The following is a 9,924-nucleotide window of genomic DNA, read 5'->3' as shown; positions in this document are numbered from 1 at the left end:
TTATAGTTCGTAAGGTGTCCAGTTTGTATTCTTTACTCAGTTCCAGTGTCCCTCTTTATCTGTCTTTGATCTTCTGTTGCCCAGGCTCCTAATCTGTCTGATTCCTATCTTTCTTTTGCTTCCCGCTCTCTCTCTCTCTCTCTCTCTCTCTCTCTCTCTCTCTCTCTCTCTCTCTCTCTCTCTCTTGTGGCTACTGCTGTCTGCTGACCTTCAGAGGTTGGGTAAAATGCCTGTAAACTTTCATTAATCATTTAAGGAACACAGATTTTAACTGGCCCCTGGAGAACCTCTCTTATCTCAGCCGAATTAGTGGGGTGCCTTGCAGCCCCCGCCTGAGATTTGCCATGAGCCCAGCATTTTGACTGTCAGTTTCTCCCTTTAGAAGAATGAAGATAGATCCATATTTTTCTCTATGCACAAAACTGAAATCCAAACAAATTAAAGACCTTAACATAAAACCAACAATATTGAACCTTTTATAGAAGGAAAAAAGTTTAAAATTTATTTTAGCAAAGGATATAATCAACAGAACGTAATATCAACCTGTAGAATGGGGAGGTATCATGAGACATATAAGGAACTTAGGAACTTAATCCTCATAAAAACAAATATTTTAGTACAATTACGACACAGACCAAAACTGTAAATTCTCAACAAATGAACTTGAAGTGACTGAAAGATATTTAAAATTTGTTTAAATATAACATCCTTAATCATCAGGGAAATGCAAATTAAACAATTTTGAGATTTTATCTTATTCTTGTAAAACTGACCAAGATTAAAAATATCATTTGACAATTTATGCTTACAGCTACTTTGAACATTAGCATGGTGGACTTTCAAAATTAGATAACATATTACCTTAAAAACTTAGCGACATCCTTTATATTATCATTGACAGAATCTGAAAACAACTCAAAATGCACCTTTTTTATATTAATAATAAATGAGAATCTTCGCCATGTTTTTTTTTTTTTTTTTTTTAGCCATAAACATTATAAAGAGTCAAAAGGACCATTTTAACTCAACCTCATCATTTAGTAACACCCCCTTTGCCATTGTAGTGGGGTGAGAGGCTTTAGCAGATCTTTGTCTTGTGGGGCAACTCAGGGCCCCCACCTTATCACAAGCATTGTGAGCAGACAAGTGTTAAATTCAGATCTAAACATGGGCTGGCTCAGAAGCTCAGCTGGGCTGTTCATATGGCCCCGGCCCTGTGCCAGGCCTTCTACAGCAATAGTTCTTGAAGACAGTGTAGTCCTGCATCCATCTAAACAGAACTGGGAATTTACTTTTCTTCTAGACACACTGCATAGTAGTTTTTTTTTTTATCACAAGCATATTATTTTAAAGTGACTTAATTTAATTTTCCCAATTTTTAAACCAGAGGCTTTTACCTGGATGCAGCACATGATGACTGGTATAGAGCATCCCCAGAAGACAGATGTTATTAGGGCTGGTAGGCCCTTTTGATGTCAGCTTATTCCATTAGCTACTACTCCTGAATCCACACTTATCATTTATCAACAGCCACAGGGAAATTTACTTGCAATCTCTTGCCCTACTGCCAAAATGGAAAGGTCCAGGTTCTTTAGGGGACCTTTGCTTTTTTAATAGGGTATCCGACCCCAGAGAAATAGCCTACTGCAGGTTCCCAGGCTTAGTTCTGTGACCCTGGCGCTAGCACCAGCTATTTCCCCTGGGCAAGGGCCACAGATCTTTAGTACAAGGTTTTACATGGCATTTGCAGATGGGGGCTGCCATTCAGTCTCTAGCACCTTATTTTCTAAGGAAAACAAGCCTTCTCCACAGGGAACCCCACTGGGGATCCTCCCAGGACCTGGCTTCAGCCTCAGCTCTGTCCACAGTGAGCTCCTAGTTGTATAGCACAAGCTTCCCACATCCCATCTCTATACTCACAGCAATCTGGCAGCTTTTCTCTGAATGGGATTCCAGAGGCCCCAGGAGGCATTCCCTCCAGGGAACTTGTGAGGTCAGGATTGGTCCACTCAGTTCCTCTTAGCCCTCACACTGCCAGTAGCAGCTGGGAAGGCCTTTGCATTGGCTGTAGGGGGAGGGAACACCTTGGACTGTCTAAGGCAGCCCTCCTCCCCCAGTCCTCCCGTGCGGTGCTGGTGGACTTCAGGTCAGCAAGGGAGGACGTCATTTTCAGCACAGGGATTTCAGGGGGGGCCACGGCTGCCCCCTTCTCTGACTCGGGCCAGGGTTGCTGCCATGCCCCGCCCTGCGTCCTGCTGAGAGGTTTGCTCAGAGCTGGAGCCAGTTGCCCCGTCTAGGCCTGGCTCCAGGCTGTGCCTCAGGAGATCACAGTCCTGTTCCCTCCCCCCTCGCGACAGCAAGCAGGGCAGTTCAGCAGCAGAGCCTAGAGAAGTAAAGGAAGGGCAGACTGTCTGCATTTCTTTTGGATTTTCATAGAGTTAGGGTCAAAGAGATGGTTATTTACTGCCCCATGGTACCAGATTTAGACTCGAGTACAAACAGATATACAAAACAAAGAACATATTAAGCACAAAAATACACAGACAATACAGATGCGCTGGCGCGGTTTCGGCATAATGCCGAAAGCAAAATTTCAGACGGAGACTCTGAGGATCCGGATTCCTCGTCTCCCAGAAGAATCACGTACCCTTCGGACTGTGGGGGCGCCCCAAACAATCCTATTCGGTAAGGATTCACAGAGTTACCGATGGGCCAGGCACCACATCCGGCCCCAGATGCCTCTGAGACGTCTCCCAGGGCTGCGGTCGGGAGTGCGAGCCCGTCGGCTCCTCCGCGGGTCCGCCAGATACAGATCTAGTCAGCCAACTAGTACAGATTCGGTCGCAGGCGCAAACACAGAAACACCGAAGCACAGACATTCACGGAAAACAATCGCTGGCCAGCTTACCTCCCGGTGGTGGGTCGGTGATCCCTGGGCAGGGGTCTCCAGATCTCGGTGGGACCTCCAAATGAAAGACCCCAGTGGTGGGCAGTCTTTCAGGCTGAGGAGACCCTCCCAAGGAGCAGCGAGTCACTCTTCGGATGCAAATAGCAAGAGGCTTTATTAAGTACTTAAGTACACAGGTACCTGGGGCGACTTAGTCTTTCGGAAGACAAGCGCGCCTGCAGACTGGGGGAAGGTCTTTTTATAGGAAAGAGGGCAGCAGAAGCAGATTACAGAAGCAAATGCATCATTAGTGGTCAGTTGGAATGGGGCAAGGGGCACAGGTGGTTTTTCCTCTCCCAGCACAGATGTATGGGAACAGATATCCTGTTAATTGATGTCCTGTCCTAATCTATGGATATAAAGATCCTGTTTTGCAGCCAGGGACCCTGACCTTACTCTGCACTTACAGTCGTTCGTCAAAAGCTTTGTGAAATGACGTTACAGCAGATAAGCTGGGATCTTTCATAGGGGGAGTTGTCTTCTTCTGTGAATTACTGACATTCTAAGTTGGGCACATGTGCTGACTATGCAAACGGGAGGTTCTCATTAGAGCAGGCCAGCTGCGGGTTCCTTATCGCTTGGGGCCAGGTGGCTGACCGGCTGACCGCAGATATCTCGCCTGGCTTCTCCGCCCTTGTTTTCAAGTCGAACTTCCCTGCTCTAATTACTTGCGTTGCTCCAAAGTTTAAGCCTTGCAAAATGGCATTACTGCTGCTTAGTGAGTGGGGGTCTTTCAGTCAGTAGCACGGTATAGGGTCCCTTCCAGCGGGGTTCCAGATTCTTAACCTGATGCCTGCGGACCCACACGGTGTCGCCAATCTGGTAGTTATGGGGCACCACTGGTCTGTCCAATTGCTCCTGGTAGGCTGCAGCAAGTGGTTTCCAGACCTCACGTTGCACGATTTGGAGTGCCTGCAAATGAGCTTGCAGAGAAGGACTATTAGCAAAGTCTGAAATATTGGAATCAAAGAAATTAATGAAGGGCGGGGGCGCCCCGTATAGTATTTCAAAGGGAGTGAGTCCATGGGGTCCTGGAGTGTTTCTGGCCCTGTATAGAGCCAAGGGTAGTAGGAGTACCCAGTCTCTAGAGCCAGTTGCAAGCGTTAATTTGGTCAAAGTCTCCTTAATAGTTCTATTCATTCTTTCTACCTGTCCTGAACTCTGGGGTCTGTATGCACAGTGTAATTTCCAATCAATCCCCAATAGCTTGGCCACCAACTGACTTACTTGGGAGACGAAGGCAGGTCCATTATCAGTGCCCAGCACTTGGGGCATGCCATACCTGGGGAAGATTTCTTCCAGTAGCTTTTTGGTCACAATTTTTGCGGTCTCATGCTTGGTCGGGAAGGCTTCTACCCATCCCGAAAAGGTGTCCATAAATACCAATAAGTACCGGTATCCATACATGCCTGGTTTTATTTCAGTAAAGTCAATTTCCCATTGTACTCCTGGTCGATGTCCGCGGATTCGCACCCCCTGCCCCACCTTGGTTTTTCCTGCATTTACCTGTGCACATGCTCTACATTTGTCCATAACTTTTTGGAGGATGCTGTCTCGCCCCAGTAAATAGCAAAAAGTTTCCTGCCGATCTAACAAGGTTTTCATCTTTCAGGGGCTTAGATGGGTCAATTTATGTAAGTAATCAAGCATCTTATAAGTGTATGCCATCGGCATCACTGTTTTTCCCTTCCATGTCCATTCGCCCGTTTTCTGGTCCTGCTCCGCTCCCATGTCTGCCAGGAGCTTTAGATCCTCCTCATCATATTTGAGGGGGTCTCTCTTATCTTGGTGCATGGGCAGTATGGCTAGCGGAGCCTGCAGGGCCACCTGTTTAGCGGCTTCATCAGCCAGCCGGTTTCCTCGAGCCTCAGGGCTGTCTCCTTTCTGGTGTCCTGGGCAATGTATAATGCTCAGTTTTCGAGGCAGAAATAAAGCTTTTAACAAGGCTAAGATCTCTGTTTTATTTTTAATTTCCTTTCCTTCTGAAGTCAGTAGCCCTCTTCTTCTGTATATTTCCCCATGAACATGAGCAGTGGCAAAAGCATATCGGCTGTCAGTGTAGACATTGAGCTTCTTACCTTCTGCCATCCTCAAAGCTTGTGTCAAGGCGACAAGCTCTGCTCGCTGCGCAGAAGTCCCTGCAGGCAGAGGCTGTGCCCAGATCACTTCGGTCTCCGTGGTTACCGCTGCACCCGCCTTTCGCTCACCTTCCCGCAGAAAGCTGCTGCCGTCAGTGTACCAGGTGACATCCGCATCCCAGAGGGGTTGATCCGTCAGGTCCGGTCTGGTCCCGTGCATTTCCGCCAGGATCTCGAGACAGTCGTGTTGGTCCGTCTCCCCCTCCTCTGGGAGTGGTAGCAGGGTTGCAGGATTGAGCGCCACCACTGGTCCGAAATGGATTCGGTCCGAGTCCAGGAGCATGGCCTGATAATGGGTCATGCGGGCATTGGAGAGCCAGCGATCTGGGGGTTGTCTGATTAGAGTCTCAATTGCGTGTGGGGCCAGGATGGTCAAAGGTTGGCCCATAGTCAGTTTGCCAGCGCCCTTGGTGAGGACTGCCACTGCTGCTACCATTCTGAGGCATGGGGGCCATCCTGTGGCCACGGGGTCCAACTTCTTGGATAGGTAGGCTATTGGCCGCCGCCAGGGCCCCAGCCTCTGGGTCAAGACCCCTTTTGCATATCCTTGCTTCTCGTCAACAAACAAATCAAAAGGCTTAGTCAGGTCAGGGAGGCCTAAGGCTGGGGCTGTAAGCAGAGCCCGTTTGATTTTCTGAAAAGCCTCGTCCTGATCCGATCCCCATGAGTACATCACCCCCTGCTTCGTCAGTGGGTACAAGGGGGCTGCCAGTTCCGCGAATCCGGGGATCCAGAGCCGGCAGAATCCCGCTGTCCCTAGAAATTCTCTCAGCTGGCGGGGTGTCCGAGGGGTAGGGATTTTTATAACTGTGTCTTTCCTGGCCTCCGTTAGCCATCTCTGTCCTCCTCTGATTTGGTACCCTAAGTAGGTGACCTGCCGTTGACATATTTGAGCCTTTTTGGCAGAAGCTCGGTACCCTAGATCCCCCAAGGCTTGTAGTAATGCCTCAGTTCCTTTTATACAGTCCTGAGCCGAAGTAGCAGCTAACAAGAGATCATCAACATACTGTAACAGCATCAGGCCAGGATGCCTCACCCTGAAATCCGCTAAGTCTCGGTGTAGGGCCTCATCGAACAGGGTGGGGCTATTTCTGAAACCCTGAGGCAACCTGGTCCAGGTCAGCTGTCCTGAAATCCCCAGCCTAGGGTCCTTCCATTCAAAGGCAAATATGCCCTGACTTCTGGGGTGCAGTCTCAGACAGAAGAATGCATCCTTAAGGTCCAGGACGGTATACCAAGTATATGAGGGTGATAGTCCACTTAACAGATTGTAGGGGTTAGGAACTGTCGGGTGTATGTCTTCCACCCGTTTATTGACCTCTCTTAGATCTTGCACAGGTCTATAGTCCCCAGTCCCTGGCTTTTTTACGGGCAGCAAGGGGGTATTCCAAGGGGACCGGCAGGGGACTAATATTCCCTGGTCAAGAAGCCTTTTGATGTGAGGCCTTATTCCTTCCCTTGCCTCGTGAGACATGGGATACTGTTTAATCGAGACAGGAGTAGCAGTTGTCTTGAGGCTTACCACTAGAGGGGGCTGCTGTCTGGCCAGCCCCATTCCCCCGGTTTCTGCCCATGCCTGGGGAAAGCGATCCAGCCAATAAGCCTCAGTGGGGGCCGCAGTGGTACTGTCTTTTTCATGCAGCCTATATTCATCCTCTAGGCTGAGAGTCAGCACATGTAAGGGTTGTCCCTGAGGGCCAACTACCTGTGCTCCGGTTTCTTTGAAGTAAATTTGGGCTTTTAATTTTGTGAGCAAGTCCCTTCCTAGGAGCGGATATGGACAGTCAGGCACGTGGAGGAAAGAATGAGTCACCTTACCGGTTGCTAAGTGAACCTTGCGATCTGTGGTCCATCGGTATCGTTTTCCACCAGTGGCTCCTTGGACCCAGGCAGATTTGTCACTCAGGGGTCCCGGGTCCCGGGTTAACACCGAATGTTGAGCGCCTGTATCGACTAGGAAGGTGACCGGTTGCCCCCCAACTTCTAGGGTTATCCTGGGCTCAGGGGGGGGCTCCTGACCCCGACCCCCCTAGTCATCAAGAGTTAGGAGGGAGGCACGGCGTGGTCCAGGTCTTTTAAATCCGTCCGGTTTCTTAGGGCAATCTCTTGCCCAGTGTCCCTTCTCTTTGCAATAGGCACATTGATCCTTGTCAAGAGGGGGCCTCCTTCTGTCTCCTCCCTGTCTATCCTGCCTCTGTCCCGACACTACAGTGGCCAAGAGTTTACTCATTTCCCTGTGTCTCTTACGGTCTCTCTCCTTTTCCTTTTCTTCAGACTCCTTCCTAAAACGATCCTCTCGTTCCTCGGCTTCTCTTCGGAGGCGATCTTCCCTCTCTTCCTGAGTCTCCCTCTTATTAAAAATCTTCTCTGCCTCTTTTAACAGATCCCTGAGTGAGCTTTCCCTGAGGTTCTCTAGACGCTCCAATTTGCGTCTGATATCTGGAGCTGACTGCCAAATAAAAGACATGGAGATATTGGTCTCCTGTCCGGGGTCATCAGGGTCATAGGGAGTATATCTGCGGTAAGCCTCTTTGAGCCTCTCAAGGAACGCAGAGGGAGTTTCCTCTGACCCCTGGATAACCTGCTTTACCTGAGCCAAATTCGTTGGGCGTCGAGCCGCCCTGTGGAGACCCGCTATGAGCAACTGGCGATAGAGGGCTAGGTGATTTCTACCTTCCATCGTGGTGAAATCCCAAGAGGGGCGTTCAAGTGGAAAGGCAGAATCTATTTCATTAGGCAATTGGGTGGGGCGACCATCAGGTCCCCGGACTTCCTTCCGGGCCTCCAGGAGGACTCTCTGCCGTTCCTCCGAGGTCAGCAAAGCCTGCAGCAGCTGTTGGCAGTCGTCCCATGTAGGCTGATGGGTAATCAAAATGGATTCAATTAAAGCTGTCAACCTAGAGGGGTCCTCGGAAAAAGAAGGATTGTTATTTTTCCAGTTATACAGATCTGAGGCAGAGAACGGCCAGTATTGGAGTTGGCCGTTCATTCCTGTGCGAAGAGGGAATGCCTGGGAGGAGGTCGTATCCGCCGCAGGAGGAGGTTGATCCCTCCGTCCCCTTAGGCGTGCAGCCATCGGAGAAGGACCGGTAGAGGCAGCAGAGACTGGCGCCGCGTGCTCCTCTCTTCTTTCGGTTGAGTCAGCCTCATCTGGAGGTCGCAGAGCTGGCTCCTGATATGGGGGAGGGCCCTCCGTAAGGAGGTCCATCAGGAGGTCATCATCTGGGGGTAAGACTTTTGGGGGAGGGGGCTTGGGCATCGGGGACTTGGTGAGGGTTGGATACAGGGAGGAGTGGGATGGGGGTCCCGCTGGAGTGGGAAGGAGTGGAGGGGGCAAAGTAGGTGCAGAGGGAGTAAGGGCAGGGGGTTTTGGTGTAATAAAAGGTTTGACCCAGGGTGGCAGGTCATAAGCCATCGCTTCCCAGGTCACGATATATGCAGTCTGATCTGGGTGCCCGTGAGGGCCAGGATCCATCACCTTAGCTTTTACCTGCAGGATGACATTAATGTCAAAAGTACCATCCCTAGGCCAACCCACATTGAACGTTGGCCATTCTGAGGAACAAAAAGTTACCCAGCGTCTCTTCCGGACGTCCACTGACTGGTTGTTTGCAATGTCTTGGACGTCTCGCCAGTGCTGTAAAGTTAGGCTTAAAGGGGTGGTTATAGATTGGCCCATTCTCTCAACCGCGGTGACAGTAACAATCAGACAAACAACCAAAACACAACTTAGACCGACACAAAAGCACGCAGCGCGGCTTCGGCGTAATACCGAAAGCAAAACTTCAGACGGAGACTCTGAGGACCCGGATTCCTCGTCTCCCAGAAGAATCACGTACCCTTCGGACTGTGGGGGTGCCCCGAACAGTCCTACCCGGGAAGGATTCACAGGATTACTGATGGGCCAGGAACCACATCTGGCCCCAGATGCCTCTGAGACGTCTCCCAGGGCTGTGGCTGGGAGTGCGAGCTCGTCAGCTCCTCCGCGGGTCCGCCACAAACAGATCTAGTCAGCTAACTAGTACAGATTCGGTCGCAGGCGCAAACACAGAAACACCGAAGCACAGATATTCAGGGAAAATAATCGCTGGCCAGCTTACCTCCCGGTGGTGGGTCGGTGATCCCTGGACAGGGTTCTCCAGATCTCGGTGGAACCTCCAAATGAAAGACCCCAGTGGTGGGCAGTCTTTCAGGCTGAGGAGACCCTCCCAAGGAACAGCGAGTCACTCTTCGGATGCAAATAGCAAGAGGCTTTATTCAGTACACAGGTACCTGGGGCGACTTAGTCTCTCGGAAGACAAGCGCGCCTGCAGACTGGGGGAAGGTCTTTTTATAGGAAAGAGGGCAGCAGAAGCAGATTACAGAAGCAAATGCATCGTTAGTGGTCAGTTGGAATGGGGCAAGGGGCACAGGTGGTTTTTCCTCTCCCAGCACAGATGTATGGGAACAGATATCCTGTTAATTGATGTCCTGTCCTAATCTATGGATATAAAGATCCTGTTTTGCAGCCAGGGACCCTGACCTTACTCTGCACTTACAGTGGTTCGTCAAAAACTTTGTGAAATGACGTTACAGCAGATAAGCTGGGATCTTTCATAGGGGGAGTTGTCTCTTCTGTGAATTACTGATATTCTAAGTTGGGCACATGTGCTGACTATAGGCATCCTGTTTCCCTAAGCAAACGGGATGTTCTCATTAGAGCAGGCCAGCTGCGGGTTCCTTATCGCTTGGGGCCAGATGGCTGACCGGCTGACCGCAGATATCTTGCCTGGCTTCTCCGCCCTTATTCTCAAGTCGAACTTCCCTGCTCTAATTACTTGCGTTGCTCCAAAGTTTAAG

The sequence above is a fragment of the Microtus oregoni genome, unplaced genomic scaffold (genome assembly GCF_018167655.1).
Source record: "Microtus oregoni isolate MIOR12 unplaced genomic scaffold, Mior012 000079F_ref0000094, whole genome shotgun sequence".
In the NCBI taxonomy this organism is placed as follows: Eukaryota; Metazoa; Chordata; class Mammalia; order Rodentia; family Cricetidae; genus Microtus; species Microtus oregoni.
This window is presented reverse-complemented; position numbering follows the sequence as displayed.